A 17857-nucleotide genomic window follows, 5' to 3' on the forward strand; every position below is an offset into this window, starting at 1 on the left:
AATAGCAGAGATAGAGGCGTTGATATACAGAGGAAGGCGATGCTATTTGCTTGAGTTTGTGTACAGGGAGATGAACAGGGTTTGCTGTGCCACCTCTACGCTTTGGCATTTCTCTAGAAGCTCTGGAGAGACCTGTCTTGCCACTCAGATTTACAGCCACTGTATTAATGGTCCTTTGTCCTCTGTTTCACTCCCAGGTTCAGAGGGGACAGGAGGAAAAGGAGAAAGGAGTGGACATAGCAGATCCTACTGCTTAAACTCGTCATCGTGGAACTAGAAAGAGGAAGACGATGCGGTGAAGGAGGGGGATAAGAAGGAAGAAAGTGCAGTGCACTCAGCAGACCTCACTCGTTCTTTAGAGGAAGAGGCAAGATGAATCTGGATGCTTCTTGGACTAATGTAAAGAGATAACAATCATAATTTACCCTCCAAACCAGCCTCCACTGAGCGACGGCAGTGACTTCAACACACACAGGAACCATAGAGCTGGCAGCTCTTGGCCAAGATTCAACTCAGAACAAAAAAGTGTAGGCCATATAGAAATAATGACACTAATTGAAAATCATTAAACAAAATAATACGTTTTAATATTAGCCTAATCAAGGTGTAGAATACATCACACATTCCAGTGTTTGAACTTGTAAAACAGCTGCACAGGATTTCTACTCCCTGTGATAATTATATCGCTGGGAGCCGCTTGTGAATTTGACAGCTCCAAACCAGTTACACCGCCTAAACAAAAGCAATGATAAGTTATGTGTTTGTAGTTCACCACGAGTTACTGTTGATCTGATTGAATATTGTCCCTTGTTTCTTTACGCTTGTTTATAAAACACACACTATGTTCTCAGCATCCTGTTTAGGTTGTGTGTGTCACGCACCGACTTCCTGTGGATGACTGTTTCAGACAGACATTTTGGGGAGTGTCAGACATTCTCACTTTCCATTGATCCCTTGCGGCGGTCCATCAGAAACCCTGTTCAATCTGTCACATAATTTGAAAACTTTGGGCCACAAGTGTTTAAGTCCATCTCTATGTAGTGTCGGGATTTTCTGCTCTTTTGAGTTCACATTATTTTTGTGAATTCCAAATTCAGTTATTCATAGAGCAAAACGAGGACAATGTTCTATATCGAAGTTGATTCAGTTTCATTGACATTATGTTTTTCTTCTGTGCAAGGTTGTACATGTTTCATGTTGAGGGAGACAATGAAATATATATTTTCTGCTTTTGTTCTGTTCAATCAGAAAAGTTTTAGCAATGTTGCGTGTGTGCGCATCCTTGCGCGTGGTTGTACGGGTGTGTGTACAACTGTGGTTGGGCTCATGTATGCAGGTTTTCATCAATCAACGATGTTGTCAATTACTAAGTACAGAGGGAGCAAAAAAGTTATTAATGAACAAACAAAGATAAGAGACTCTTTACTATAAGCCTTCAACCGTTTGGTTAACACAATACTCTCTTCTTCAAAGACCCACACCAATCACACCAGGAAGACTGAAACTGACAGTTCTAATATAATGTCAGTGAATGAACAATTCAACAAGATGAGTCCGAGCCAAAGGACTATGAAAGGGCTTCAACTGTGGCAGATCGAGGTGTGACATACGCTTTCTGAATATACCGTATCTGATTACATCTATCAGGCCAAGTGTTACAGAAGTCATTTGTTTAAAATCAAGACAATGGTAGAATTCTGCTTTTAAAGACATTTACCGAACGCGATACATTTGTTGGCAAATGAAATATATGGACGCTGTACATTTTTCAGTTGTTGATGTTGTAATTGTAATGTCTTTGCAAAAATGCTATTGTTTACGCAACTATCCAAATTCCTTTGCATGTCAGGCTGTCTAATACGCAGACAAAATCATATTTACCCATGGCACATGCTCACACACTAGAGCCCTGCACAGGCCCAAACGCTTCTGCCAAATGTAAGGCAGAAATAACTTCCTCCATTATTACGTAAATCCATTAGCTACTCTTCTCTATGTGTCACTGCACGCGCAGCTCACTCTGCATGCACTCTGGTTCTGTCGGCTCTGTGTGTGTGTATTTCCATAGCAACGTCTCCGCAGCTACAAAGTTATAAACCAGCCTATTTTTTACCATTTATTTTCTTACATCTTATTTTAAACCTAACCCTAACCGTAAACTTAACTCTAACGTTAACCACACTACTAACCTTATGCCCAACCCTAACCTTAAATTAAGACCAATAAACACATTTTTGTTTTCATGAATTCTTACGATATAGACAATTTTTCTTTTTTGGCTGTATTATCAAAGAGAAACCTTTTGCTTGGCCTACTCTGCTCAATTACCAGACATTAGAGAGCAGTTAGCTAGCTACTTTTTGTCAATCTAAACAACGAACAGAACTCAAGAAACATTATTATTTTCTGTGAAAGCACTTCTGACACCATGGTATGATCTTAGTAAGATATGACCACACCGCGCAGCAGAGCAGGTGATCAATTTAGTGATACCCGTGCCCCACCTGTACCTTAGTTATTGGCGACAAAACAGGCCCTACCCGTCCCTAACATGATGTGGAATGTCAGGACCCGTCGGGCTCAGGTCGGGTGGCAGAGCTCTAACACACCTCCAGGACTTGGCTTTTCACAGGGCAGACATCTGTGCCTGGAGACTGATAACGACTCTAGCAGACCCTGCTCCAGTCTACTGCTTAACATGTTAAAAGAGAAGTTTCCTTTTTTTTTTTACAACCAAATCTCTATTTCTGATGGAAATGGCATGTTATAGACTGTTCCAGACACCTTTTTTAAAGATTTCACTTGTTTTTAATGTTGTACACATGAAATTGTGTCATTCCGAACTTTTGCGGATACATTTCGGAATGACACACTTTTATGTATACCACATTTAAGGACCTGCATCACTATACTGAGAGTTTTGCTGTTTCTAAAAGGACGTTTAAATTTTTTTTTATTGCCTTTGTTAATGTTTTTTGATTCGCGGTTTGGGGTAAGTTTCTCAAAAACTGAAAGTGAAATCACAAAAAGGTTTGTGCGACTCGAGCCATTTCCAGTACGCAGGTGTGCAGGCCGGGTGTGTCCATGTACTATTTTATTTTCTTTGATAAAAAAACCCAAGTGAAATCACAAAAAAAGTTGACTGCAGCCTTCTACAACATGCCATTCACATCAAAAAATGTTGATTTGGTTGTAAAAAAGAAAGCTTTCCTTTGAATGTTTTTGTCATATCGGGAACCAAGATGTTTCTATATTTCCCTCTGGCTAACACAAATAACGTAGCTATATTGCGCTCTTTGGCTCCGATTTGCTCCCTTGATCACACACACACACACATACATACACCTCTTTTGTGGTGGCAAATACTCGAAGATGGGATATTCACTTTTGAGTTGCTCCCCATTGGGAAGAGTGTAAATGTAAACAGCTTAGTTTTGGGTCAGGGTCAGGACCAGGGCCACAAACACACACACACACACACTGATCAAATGCTGATTGTTTTCTTGTTCCTATTGTTGGGTTTAGTCAGTTTGCTTGCTGGTGTAAACGTGTTGCTTCAGTTCCTGCCATACTTTATTTAAGACAACCGCCAGCGCTGAGCTGTGTCCATCTACAATATGAGCACTTATTAAAAAGAACTCTGTTTAACTCTTCCGGGTTTTCATCCTTTTTGTATTTCGGGTTCAAATGGACCAAGCAGAGATTTAAAGGGTCGTTAGTCGGAGTAATTAACCTGGAGTTATATAATCATAATTATTTAAGAAATATACTTTTTCAAAGTAAAGTTGAAAGATTTTCAAAGTTGAAAGATTTTGATGAGTAAACAGAAAAGTTGTTAAATGAGAGGACAGCTCACTGATGTCACGTTCCTGACCTGTTTTCTCTTGTTTTGTATGTCTTTATTGGTCAGGGCGTGAGTGTTGGGTGGGCAGTCTATGTTTTTGTATTTCTATGTTGGGTTTTGTGTTCGGCCTGGTATGATTCTCAATTAGAGACAGGTGTGTATCGTTTGTCTCTGATTGAGAGTCATACTAAGGTAGCCAGGGTTTCACTGGTGTTTMGTGGGTGTTTGTTTCCTGTGTTAGCGTTTGGGCCACACAGGACTGTTGCAGGTTAGTCACGTTTGTTGTTTTGTTTATTTGTAGTGTTTGTTGGTTTGCCATTAAAATCATGAATACCTCCTACTCCGCATCTTGGTCCGATCCATGCTCCTCCTCGTCTGAGGAGGAGAACGACATTGACAGCCGTTACAACTGACCATTTTATTCGCCCTAGCAGAGCTGGTTAGGCTGTTTTTATGTTATCCAAAGCATTGGTGACTGCAACTGTGCTGGTGGCAACAATTTACACTTTTTTGCCAACGTTTACTGACACCGACAATATTCAACGGGTGTTGAGCATTCGTAAATGGCACACTCAGACGAGGGTGGTCTAAAATTGGAGTAGATAGCCAGAGCGAATATACCAGCAACGTCTATCAACAGTTGTCGCAGTGACATTCTATTGAAATGGTTACTTGCATTGTGGAGTATTTTGTTAAAACATGAAGCTAGCTAGCTAGGTAAAAAATGAACCATAATCCCAACTCATGATGTTTCTACCCTGCACAAACCTGCAGGTAGCTAACCAACCAGGTTCAATGTTAGCCAGCTATCATTAGGGTATAACTAGCAAAGCAAATGGCTCTGAGATAAGAGTAATAAGATAATACATGTAATGTTAGCTAGCGAGCCAGCTAGCTAGCTAGCTAACAGTACACTTTAACTTGAAATGAAAAGGATTTTCTGTCAAAATTAGAAACGTGTAATTTCTGAAAATTTAGCTAGCTAGACTATCTTTCCCATATAAATCATTCATGGATGGATGCGTCTCCTGTTGGATGCCATGGCTGCCCTTAGTTTGAAGATGTAATCCGGAGACAGGTGTCCTTAGCTTTCATACTCTAATTCCACTGATTTCAAAACTCGGTCCTCCAGAAAGTGGAGAACAACACTTATGCAGTTGTACTACGCGATATATTCCAGAAAAAGCCACGTTAGACAGGATTACCTAGACATACTGACCAGCTCAAATAGACAGAAGCGTGCTATATGGCAGACCGATCTGAACTCATCTCTCGGCATGTCCAGCCCACTCATGGCTCGAGCAACTATAACAGCCAATCATGGCTAGACCAACTAGGCTCATAATTTAACAATTTTATTCGTATTTACAGATGGCATACACGTTTGTTATTAAAGTTACATGAAAGTTAATATGTTCCAGAAGGCATTTATGTCAAAAAGCGCATTTTGTTAAAAAAACAAGTTTATGTTCAAATGGCGCTCCTGTGAAGTAGTGACCCGCGGCATACACTTAGTTTCCTGAAATGAGTCACAATGTATGCACTTACGTAAGTCGCTCTGGATAAGAGCTGTACATTTCAAGCTTTTGTCAGTAGCACTAGTGACAGCTCTTAAACCTAAGCAGTAGCGCCAGTCTTCCCATCAGAGATAATGGTTCCTCTTCAGTAGCAGTACTCACACTCTCACTGGCTGTCTATCTCTGTCTCCACAGGACATTAGTAACTTCAGCACTTTAAGACCAGATAAGAGACCAATAGAAGCCCAGTGCTTTGCTGGGGGTCTGAAACTATTTCAGAGTCTTTCTTTACATTGTTTTATTTATCCAGGTAGGCCAGTTGAGAACAAGTTCTCATTTACAACTGCGACCTGGCCAAGATAAAGCAAAGCAGTGTGACACAAACAACAACACAGAGTTACACATGGAATAAACAAACATACAGTCAATAACACAATAAAAAAAAGTCTATATACAGTGTGAGCAAATGGCGTGAGGAGGTAAGGCAATAAATAGGCCATAGTAGCAAAGAAATTACAATTTAGCAAATTAACACAAGTGATAGATGTGCAGATGATGATGTGCAAGTAGAAATACTGGTGTGCAAAAGAGCAAAAAGTTAATAATATGGGGATAAGGTAGGTAGATTGGATGGGCTATTTACAGACGAGCTGTGTACAGCTGCAGCGATCGATAAGCTGCTCAGATAGCTGATGTTTAAAGTTAGTGAGGGAGATATAAGTCTCCAACTTCAGCGATTTTTGCAATTCGTTCCAAGCATTGGCAGCAGAGAACTGGAAGGAAAGGCGGCCAAAGGAGTTGTTGGCCTTGGGGATGACCAGTGAGATATACCTGCTGGAGTGCGTGCTACGGGTGGGTGTTATTATCATGACCAGTGAGCTGAGATAAGGCGGAGCTTTACAAAGCAAAGATTTATAGATGACCTGGAGCCAGTGGGTCTGGCGACGAATATGTAGTGAGGGCCAGCCGACGAGAGCATACAGTTCGCAGTGGTGGGTGGTATATGGGGCTTTGGTGACAAAACGGATGGCACTGTGATAGACTGCATACAATTTGCTGAGTAGAGTGTTGGAGGCTATTTTGTAAATGACATGGCCGAAGTCGAGGATCGGTAGGATAGTCAGTTTTACGAGGGTATGTTTGGCGGCGTGAGTGAAGGATGCTTTGTTGCGAAATAGGAAGCTGATTCTAGATTTAATTTTGGATTGGACATGTTTAATATGAGAGTTTACAGTCTAGCCAGACACCTAGGTATTTGTAGTTGTCCACATATTCTAAGTCAGACCCGTCCAGAGTAGAGATGCTAGTCGGGTGGGCGGGTGCAGGTAGCGATTGGTTGAAGAGCATGCATTTGGTTTTACTAGCGTTTAAGAGCACTTGGACGCCACGGAAGGAGTGTTGTATGGCATTGAAGCTCGTTTGGAGGTTTGTTAGCACAGTGTCCAAAGAACGGCCAGATGTATACAGAATGGTGTCGTCTGCGTAGAGGTGGATCAGTGAATCACCCGCAGCAAGAGCGACATAGTTGATGTATACAGTGACAGGAGTCGGCCCGAGAATTGAACCATGTGGCACCCCGATAGCAACTGCCAGAGGTCCGGACAACAGGCCCTCCGATTTAACACACTAAACTCTATCTGAAAAGTAGTTGGTGAACCAGGCTAGGCAGTCATTTGAGAAACCAAGGCTGTTGAGTCTGCCGATAAGAATGTGATGATTGACAGAGTCAAAAGCCTTGGCCAGGTCGATGAAGAAGGCTGTACAGTACTGTCTTTTATCGATGGCGGTTATGATATCGTTTAGTACCTTGAGCGTGGCTGAGGTGCATCCATGACCAGCTCGGAAACCGGATTGCACAGCGGAGAAGTTACGGTGGGATTCGAAATGGTCAGTGATCTGTTTATTAACTTTGCTTTCGGAGACTTTAGAAAGGCAGGGCAGGATGGATATAGCTCTGTAACAGTTTGGGTCTAGAGTGTCACCCCCTTTGAAGAGGGGGATGACCGCGGCAGCTTTCCAATCATTAGGGATCTCGGACAATACGAAAGAGAGGATGAACAGACTGGTAATAGGGATTGCAACAATGGCGGCGGATACTTTTAGAAAGAGAGGGTCCAGATTGTTGAGCCCAGCTGATTTGTACGAGTCCAGGTTTTGCAGCTCTTTCAGATCATCAGCTATCTGGATTTGGGTGAAGGAGAAGTTGGGGTGGCTTGGGCAAGTAGCTGCGGGGGGTGCGGAGCTGTTGGCCGGGGTTGGGGTAGCCAGGAGGAATCAAGGGGACTGACTCTTTTTAAGGGGACTGAAGAGCAACATCCACACAGCGGCCAAATTGAATTTTACTGTTATGTTTTATCTTAGATCCTTGCTCCAATATTTAACTTGACAGAGGATAACTTTGTTTTCCAGAATAATTCTTTAGAGGCTGATGATTGTTTAATTATTTATTTGTTTATTTATCTCGCTGACAGACAAAACAGACTAACTGCCGAGTAAAACATGAGCACATATGTCATATGGCAATAAACGGAAGCATATCAACTTTCCCACAGTAAATTTTATGAAATGCTGTGCAAATATGCAGCATTTCAATTATATGGCATTTTAACTTGCAGGGATTGGCACTCTCAGATGTCTTAATTACAGGCTTCCACAACTTTCTCTGTTTCCTATTTCTCTCATATTAAATATTAGCCACTATCAGTATCGATCAACAGTAGGTCTAAAAAACATACATATTCAATTACCAATTTACTGTTAGTTCCCTTCAGTTGGTATAGCCTACATTATCATTCCATTTAATTACATTGTTTAGTTTGCTTCCTCTGTAAATCCTGTCACAGCCGTGTGGTTGTTACTGAGGATTATTAGTAACTGTTGATAATATTTAAAAAATAAGACATGTAAGCTGATTAAAACATTATGGAGCGGAGCGCAGACCAAGTCTTAACAGTTTGAGTGCATGGCGCAATACTTGGCCTTGTCATTTTACAGTTCCATTGTTATTGCAGGCAAAAGATGAGGGTATGGCCTACTATTGTACACTATTCTCCCTATTATAATTCTATGCACAATAATCTTCCAACATTACCAATTGTCGAAGAACTGAATTTGGCAATTTTCAGAATTAATCAAACCGCAGTTTTCTTCCTTTCGTACGTAAAGACTCTCCAAACCTGTATTTTATGATTCAAAAATACTTTCTTAAACCTAAATAATCTATAAGATCTGAGTATTTTTAAATCTACCAATTGATGCTGAAACGGAGACGAATATGCATATATTTAGACCGCTTTCTTTCTTTGATCCCTAACATTCTGAACCCGTTCTGTCGATATATTCTACTGAGTGTCGACAAAATTCTAACTAAAATGTACACCCTATTTAAAGGGATGGCTTAAGATAAATGTACTGAAAACCCTATTGAATGAAAAATCCACGGTTTTCAGTCGTTGAATGACATTAATTCAGAGCGTGCAATGTAGCTACACCTGCAGAGTGCGTTAGACAACTGAATAAGGTAAGTCTGAATACCAAATACTGAGAAGTGCGTAGGAAAAGGCGTAAATGTCCTAAGTCTGAATCGGCCCCTAAATTATTATTGTTTTGTCTGTTGGAGAGGATATGTGTCCATTTGGCTGAATAGTAGTCTGAATACACAAAACAACATGCAGCTCACACAGCCTGATCATTTTGCCTAGAGCCGGGACAGAGATTACTTAACCAGAAGAGAAGATAGACACACACAGACACATGTACACAAACTCACACGAAAGACTGCCCAAACATAATATAGTCTGGATAACTGTCCTTATTCATAATGTCTGTACTTCTCCGGGCACTGAGCGTAGACCGTTCAGTCATTCTAGAAGGTTCTATGAATGAACCCTCTAATTCTCATTCCAGGGGTTCCGAGGGGTATTCTGTTACCTTGGCTACGGATGTGTGCAACAACGAAAACAGAGGGAATCGTAGTTCCCCTCTTCATGGCCTTTTTAACACAAGTAGTCCAACGACAACAAATAAAACAACGTCGGACAGACTCACAAGATGGATGAGAGGTGTATCAGAATAAATTTGCGGCGAGGTTCAAAGACAAACAGTGAATGTTTGTCTGTCGGCTTTAAATCAGCAGACTCATGCTCCAACAGTCTTAAATTGGTCAGGAAAAAAGCTGAAGAAATTGTTATTCTCTTTTGGCAGAGGTTTAGGGACATTTAACACCATAAGTAGGGCCCCTTGGCAGTGGCCTCGTTCTGAAGTACTTACTGTGGCATTTAGAAGAGCTGGTATGGTGCTATCTGTGACTGTCGAGTGACTCGACAGGTCCAATGTAGTACGAGGAGTCCAATGCTAATAGCCCTTATAGACTTCTCTAACCTCATTCATAAACTGGAATCAAAATCATAAAGTGAAATTAAAGTTTAAAGTTTCCTTATTTTGCCAAAACTTTTAGAAGAGACATATGACCACCCTGGCATACACTTAACATCTGCCACTAAATCAGAAATGATGCCACTGTGTACTCCTCTCCATCCTGACTAAACTCTTTTATATGATCGCCGTTCATAAACTGGACATCATCTTGCCGTAATAAAGTCATAAAAGACCAGCAGCCAGTGTATCTTGTCCTGCGCTGTGCTCCAGTCCTGTAGGTGTGCTTCCACACACACACACACACACACACACACACACACACACACACACACACACACACACACACACACACACACACACACACACACACACCACACACACACACACACACACAGGCTCAAGTGTAGGTATGTCCTGCACTGCTTCCTGGCTCTGTGTCAGAAGACATGACAGACGCTGAGTGATTCTCCAGGTGTGTGTCGACTCACAGCCAGTCCACACGCACGCACTCACACAGCCCCGTTCCAAAAAGGCCAGACCGACCATTCCTAAACAACTATTCCCCTATCCTAATGTGTCAGGGACGTCTGCTGAATGTGTCCCCCAATTATGAACTCACCATCTCCTGCCTGGTCTGTTCTGTTGGGATTCAGGATGGGTGTGAGGGAGGGCTTGAGGTTTTGCTACTTTACTGAACTGTACTTTCTGACTCTTCCTTCTCTATTTACCTTTCCATACCCAATGCCAGCTTTAAATTTAAAAAGGTCCTGGTTTTTCAATCCCGCCGGTCGCGGTAGAGCAGCCATCAGAGGTAATTTGCTGCGGCAGAAGAGTGCCAATTCCCCTGCCACTCTAAAATATTGTCAGCGCGTGGCGTTGGGGTTTTAAAAAATATAGCAAAAATCGGGAGAGTTTATAGGAGGAAATACAGTCAAGGTCATTGTCTGTAGCTTACTGGTTTCCTGGTATATTTACCTCGTTATCATACAGCATCGAGGGAGATTTATCAGCCAAAGTTCTAAGAAAGTGATGGTGGCCGTATTGTTTAATTAGTTGATTATGCTGTTATCGCCGTTCGAACTGTACCTGACTAAATTATAGAGGCGTTAGATAACTCCTGCTGGAGCAATTTGTGTCCTTTTCATAGACAGATAACACACTGTGAAATAAAGAATGTGGAGAAGTAACAGCTCTTAACTGGAATAGGATTTCAAGGTAAGGCACAATTACTCTAACCTTTCTAACTTTCTTTACCTCCATTTTCCTCTCTCTCTCTCTCTTTCCCTCTCACTTGCTCTCTCTGTCTTTTAACCTTTCAGTGATACCCATCCCGGATCCGGGATCCTCCTCATCAAAAAAGCTGACTAGCATAGCCTAGCCTAACGGGACAGGGATATCATATAATATAATTTTCATGAAATCACAAGTCCAATACAGCAAATGAAAGATAAACATCTTGTGAATCCAGCCATCATTTCCGATTTTTAAAATGTTTTACAGCGAAAACACAATATGTATTTCTATTAGCTAACCACAATAGCCAAAGACTCAACCGCATATTTTCACCATGTTTCTACCGCATATGTAGCTATCACAAAACCCTCCCACCCTCTCTTGGCGCAAAGAACGGAAAACTCCAAAAGTCCCAATAAACGTTGAATAAACTGATGAAACTCGGTTGAAAAAACCTACTTTCTGATGTTTTTCTAATATGTATCAAATAAAATCAGAGCCGGAGATATTCGCCGTGTAAACCGAACGCTTTTCAGAAGGCAATGTCGAGGTCCTTCTCGCACCTTGGAAAACTGACAAAATGGCTGACCTGCCACTCCAAAAGCTCTTGTTTGACCTCAGATCAAGCTAGACACCCCATTCCACCTTCCACTYCCTGTTGACATCTAGTGGAAGGCGTATGAAGTGCATGTATATCGATAAATATAAGCCAGTTGAATAGGCAGGCCCTGACACAGAGCCCCATTTTCAGAATTTTCACTTCCTGTCTGGAAGTTTGCTGCCAAATGAGTTCTGTTTTACTCACAGATATAATTCAAACAGTTTTAGAAACTTGAGAGTGTTTTCTATCCAATAGTAATAATAATATGCATATTGTATGATCTAGAATAGAGTACGAGGCCGTTTAAATTGGGCACGATTTTTTCCAAAGTGAAAACAGCGCCCCCCCTATTGACAAGAAGTTTTAATGTTTAATGTTTTTAATTTAAACAGTAACGGGCAGCGTTTTAGCAACATGAAAACCTGTTCATATACACTCCCAGGAAGAATATGACAAAAACTTTTCTTTTGACAAGCGACTACTTAGATATGATCATTTTCACGTTTTCAAAGAATGTTTGAAAATGACGTATACTAAGGCATTTGTGAAAATTCTAAAGAAATATAGAGTGGGGAAAGGGCATTTTGACAATTAATAGACACCGCAGAAAATAAAACCTCTTAAAAATATCTGTCTTGTCCTGGACCGAAGTCTGCACAGATCTTGTGCAGAATTTTTTTTCACACAGACTTGCAGTAGCAACATTCGATCATCATTCGATCATTTTAACACATTCGCCAAAAGCCACAAAATACATCTTGAATGGATTTCTACAAGTATCTACAGTTGAAGTTAGAAGTTTACATACACTTAGGTTGGAGTCATTAAAAGTCATTTTTCAACCACTCCACAAATGTATTGTTAACAAACCATAGTTTTGGCAAGTCGGTTAGGACATCTACTTTGTGCATGACACAAGTAGTTTTTCCAACAATTGTTAACAGACAGATTATTTCACTTATAATTCACTCTATGACAATTCCAATGGGTCAGAAGTTAACATACACTAAGTTGACTGTGCCTTTAAACAGCTTGGAAAATCCTGACAGGCTAATTGACACCATTTGAGTCAATTGGAGGTGTACCTGTGGATGAATTTCAAGGCCTACCTTCAAACTCAGTGCCTCTTTGCTTGACATCATGGGAAAATCAAAAGAAATCAGCCAAGACCCCAGCAAAAACATTGTAGACCTCCACAAGTCTAGTTCATCCTTGGGAGCAATTTCCAAACGCCTGAATGTACCACATTCATCTGTAGTACGCAAGTATAAACACCATGGACCATGCAGCCGTCATACAGCTCAGGAAGGAGACGCGTTCTGTCTCCTAGAGATGAACGTACTTTGGTGTGAAAAGTGCAAATCAATCCCAGAACAACAGCAAAGGACGTTGTGTAGATGCTGGAGGAAACAGGTACAAAAGTATCTATATCCACTGTAAAACGAGTCCTATATCGACATAACCCGAAAGGCCGCTCAGCAAGGAAGAAGCCACTGCTCCAAAACCGCCATAAATAAGCCAGACTACGGTTTGCAACTGCACATGGGGACAAAGACTGTACTTTTTGAAGAAATGTCCTCTGGTCTGATGAAACAAAAATAGAACTGTTTGGCCATCGTTATGTTTGGAGGAAAAGGGGGTAGGCTAGCAAGCCGAAAAACACCATCCCAACTGTGAAGCACGGGGTGGCAGCATCATGTTGTGGGGGTGCTTTGCTGCAGGAGGGACTTGTGCACTTCACAAAATAGATGGCATCATGAGGGATGAAAATGTGGATATATTGAAGCAACATCTCAAGACATCATTCAGGAAGTTAAAGCTTGGTCACAAATGGGTCTTCCAACTGGACAACTACCCCAAGCATACTTCCAAAGTTGTGGCAAAATGGCTTAAGGACAACAAAGTCAAGGTATTGGAGTGGCCATCACAAAGCCTTGACCTCAATCCTATAGAACATTGTGGGCAGAACTGAAAAAGCATGTGCGAGTAAGGAGGCCTACAAACCTGACTCAGTTACACCAGCTCTGTCAGCAGGAATGGGCCAAAATATTGTGGGAAGCTTGTGGAAGGCTACCCAAAACGTTTGACCCAAGTTAAACAATTTAAAGGCAGTGCTACCAAATAACTGTAAATACCACGGGAGTCTTCTTACATTTGGGAACTTCACAGTCCTATTGATCAAACAACCATGAAAAGGTAGTCTCTCTCAGTTGCCTATGCAAATCAATAACAACAAGACCAACACCTAATGCTAGCCGGCGTGAGATAAGCTAAAATCTAACGAGGGAATATAAGATAAACCCTCTTAACATGTCAAGCTAATTGTGTCCCGATTCAGGAAACTAGGTGTATGTCGCAATTTCACAGGAGAGCCATTTGAATGTAAACATTTTTTTAAATCAAAATGCGTTTTTGGCAGAAATGCCTTCTCGAACATGTGAACTTTCATGTGCCTTAATATCAAACGTGTATGTAATCTGTAAATATGAATAAAATGGTTAAATTATGAGCCGAGTTGGTTTAGCCACAGAAAAAGTTAGAAACCTTACCGCTATGATTGTCTGACATTGGCTGAGTGGGCTTGACATGCCGAGAGATTGGATTGGTCAGTGTTGCATCTTGTGTCTATAAAATGACCTGCTCGTACTGCAGTTTTTAAAAAATATATTAGCCATGGTTGTTAGCCATTGTTAGCCAACAGCAAATATGTTGCTACTGCTCTCAATAACATTGCTGCACTGAGTTTATCAGGCGCTATCGACAAAGGTCAGTTGGAAAAAGTATTGATGGACTACTTTCTGGACGACGATCGTGCCATTCAATGCTGACTCTCATTTCTTAACATGTTTTGAAATCAGTGGAACACAACGGACCAAACAAGCTGTGCAAATTAAACAGAAACAACACAGGATGTCTAAAAAAAGGGGTTGCCGTCTGCCGTGAAGCTTCATCCATTTATACATGTCACGTTCCTGACCTGTTTTCTGTTGTTTTGTATGTGTTTAGTCGGTCAGGGCGTGAGTTAGGGTGGGCATTCTATGTTATGTGTATCTATGTTGGTTAATGGGTTACCTGATATGGTTCTCAATTAGAGGCAGGTGGTTTACGTTTCCTCTGATTGAGAACCATATTAAGGTAGGTTGTTTCACATTGTTGGTTGTGGGTGGTTGTCTCCTGTGTCTGTGTTTGTCGCGCCACACGGGACTGTTTCGGTTTGTTTGTAGTCTGTACCTGTTTGTGCGTTCTTCGTTGTATGTAAGTTCTCATGTCCAGGTCTGTCTACGTCATTTTGTTATTTTGTTAATTATCAAGTGTAGTTCGTTTTTCGTCTTGTTTAATAAATTCATTATGTCAAACTACCACGCTGCATATTGGTCCTCTGATCCTTCTCGCCTCTCCTCGTCTGAGGAGGAGGACGAAGTAGACGATCGTTACAATACAGCTAAGAATCTAGCTACAGTTTCAGATATTATCCGTTTCTAATTTTGTCAGAAAGTTGTTTTCATTACAAGTGAAAGCTTGCTGTTAGCTAGCCAGCTGGAGTATGATGGCTGGCTTGCTAACTAACAATGAAATGAATGAAACAATAAAATCATCTGGTGTCGCTCATTCAGCCGACAGAAACTTTCAACCAGTTTTCCCCATTAAGTAGCGAGTCGGAGTCTGAGGCCGAGTCTTCTCTTGTCTCTACTCCTCCCGTTACGGGATCTGAGACGCCGAAGCTTCCCACCATTAGCTCTGACAAATTGAAAACCCTAGTCATTGGTGACTCCATTACCCGCAGTATTAGACTTAAAACGAATCACCCAGCGATCATACACTGTTTACCAGGGTGCAGGGCTACCGACGTTAAGGCTAATCTGAAGATGGTGCTGGCTAAAGCTAAAACTGGCGAGTGTAGAGATATTGTTATCCACGTCGGCACCAACGATGTTAGGATGAAACAGTCAGAGGTCACCAAGCGCAACATAGCTTCAGCGTGTAAATCAGCTAGAAAGATGTGTCGGCATCGAGTAATTGTCTCTGCCCCCTCCCAGTTAGGGGTAGTGATGAGCTCTACAGCAGAGTCTCACAACTCAATCCCTGGTTGAAAACGGTTTTCTGCCCCTCCCAAAAGATAGAATTTGTAGATAATTGGCCCTCTTTCTGGGACTCACCCACAAACAGGACCAAGCCTGACCTGCTGAGGAATGACGGACTCCATCCTAGCTGGAGGGGTGCTGTCATCTTATCTACCAACATAGACAGGGCTCTAACTCCTCTAGCTCCACAATGAAATAGGGTGCAGGCCAGGCAGCAGGCTGTTAGCCAGCCTGCCAGCTTAGTGGAGTCTGCCACTAGCATAGTCAGTGTAGTCAGCTCAGCTATCCCCATTGAGACTGTGTCTGTGCCTCGACCTAGGTTGGGCAAAACTAAACATGGCGGTGTTCGCCTTAGCAGTCTCACTAGGATAAAGACCTCCATTCCTGCCATTATTATTGAAAGAGATCGTGATACCTTACATCTCAAAATAGGGCTACTTAATGTTAGATCCCTCACTTAATGTTAGATCCCTCTCTTGAAAAAGCCAAACCTTGACCCAGAAAATATAAAAAACTATCGGCCTATATCGAATCTTCCATTCCTCTCAAAAAAAATCGAAAAAGCTGTTGCGCAGCAACTCACTGCCTTCCTGAAGACAAACAATGTATACGAAATGCTTCAGTCTGGTTTTAGACCCCATCATAGCACTAAGACTGCACTTGTGAAGGTGGTAAATTACCTTTTAATGGCGTCAGACCGAGGCTCTGCATCTGTCCTCGTGCTACTAGACCTTAGTGCTGCCTTTGATACCATCGATCACCACATTCTTTTGGAGAGATTGGAAACCCAAATTCTACACGGATAAGTTCTACACGGACAAGTTCCGGCCTGGTTTAGATCTTATCTGTCGGAAAGATATCAGTTTGTCTCTGTGAATGGTTTGTCCTCTGACAAATCAACTGTACATTTCTGTGTTCCTCAAGGTTCCGTTTTAGGACCACTATTGTTTTCACTATATATTTTACCTCTTGGGGATGTCATTCGAAAACATAATGTTAACTTTCACTGCTATGCGGATGACACACAGCTGTACATTTCAATGAAACATGGTGAAGCCCAAAAATTGCCCTCGCTAGAAGCCTGTGTTTCAGACATAAGGAAGTGGATGGCTGCAAACTTTCTACTTTTAAACTTGGACAAAACAGAGATGCTTGTTCTAGGTCCCAAGAAACAAAGAGATCTTCTGTTGAATCTGACAATTAATCTTGATGGTTGTAAAGTCGTCTCAAATAAAACTGTGAAGGACCTCGGCGTTACTCTGGACCCTGATCTCTCTTTTGTCGAACATATCAAGACTGTTTCAAGGACAGTTTTTATTTTTTATTTTTTTTATCTACGTAACATTGCAAAAATCAGAAATGTTCTGTCCAAAAATGATGCAGAAAAATGTATCCATGCTTTTGTTACTTCTAGGTTAGACTACTGCAATGCTCTACCTTTCCGGCTACCCCGGATAAAGCACTAAATAAACTTCAGTTAGTGTTAAATACGGCTGCTAGAATCCTGACCTAGAACCCAAAAAATTGATCATATTACTCCAGTGCTAGCTTCCCTACACTGGCTTCCTGTTTAAGGCAAGGGGCTGATTTCAAGGTTTTACTGTTAACCTACAAAGCGTTACATGGGCTTGCTCCTACCTATCTTTCCGAGTTCGTCCTGCCGTACATACCTACACGTACGCTACGGTCACAAGACGCAGGCCTCCTAATTGTCCCTAGAATTTCTAAGCAAACAGCTGGAGGCAGGGCTTTCTCCTATAGATCTCCATTTTTATGGAATGGTCTGCCTACCCATGTGAGAGACGCAGACTCGGTCTTCAACCTTTAAGTCTTTACTGAAGACTTATCTCTTCAGTAAAGATATGATTGAGTGTAGTCTGGCCCAGGAGTGTGAAGATGAACAGAAAGGCTCTGGGAGCAACGAACCGCCTTGCTGTCTCTGCCTGGCCGGATCCCCTCTCTCCACTGGGATTCCTCTGCCCCTAACCCTATTCAGGGGCTGAGTCACTGGCTTACTGGTGCTCTTTCATGCCGTCCCTAGGGAGGGTGCATCACTTGAGTGGGTTGAGTCACTGACGTGATCTTCCTGTCTGGGTTGGGCGCCCCCCCTTGGTTTGTGCCGTGGGCGGAGATCTTTGTGGGCTAATTCGGCCTTGTCTCAGGATTGTAAGTTGGTGGTTGAAGATATCCCTCTAGTGGTGCG

General features: G+C 41.8%; 1 protein-coding gene across 1 annotated transcript in view; it reads left to right on the top strand.

Moving 5' to 3' along the window:
• The window catches only part of LOC111967836 (urotensin-2 receptor-like), a 67409-nt gene extending 63761 nt beyond the window's left edge, over positions 1-3648 (top strand). Inside the window, exon 4 of the mRNA XM_023993239.1 lies at positions 198-3648. The gene's annotated coding sequence lies outside the window, so the exon portion shown is untranslated. The remainder of the gene's footprint in view (positions 1-197) is intronic.
• Positions 3649-17857: the final 14209 nt, after the last annotated feature.

The sequence above is a fragment of the Salvelinus sp. IW2-2015 genome, linkage group LG8 (genome assembly GCF_002910315.2).
Source record: "Salvelinus sp. IW2-2015 linkage group LG8, ASM291031v2, whole genome shotgun sequence".
Lineage (NCBI taxonomy): Eukaryota > Metazoa > Chordata > Actinopteri > Salmoniformes > Salmonidae > Salvelinus > Salvelinus sp. IW2-2015.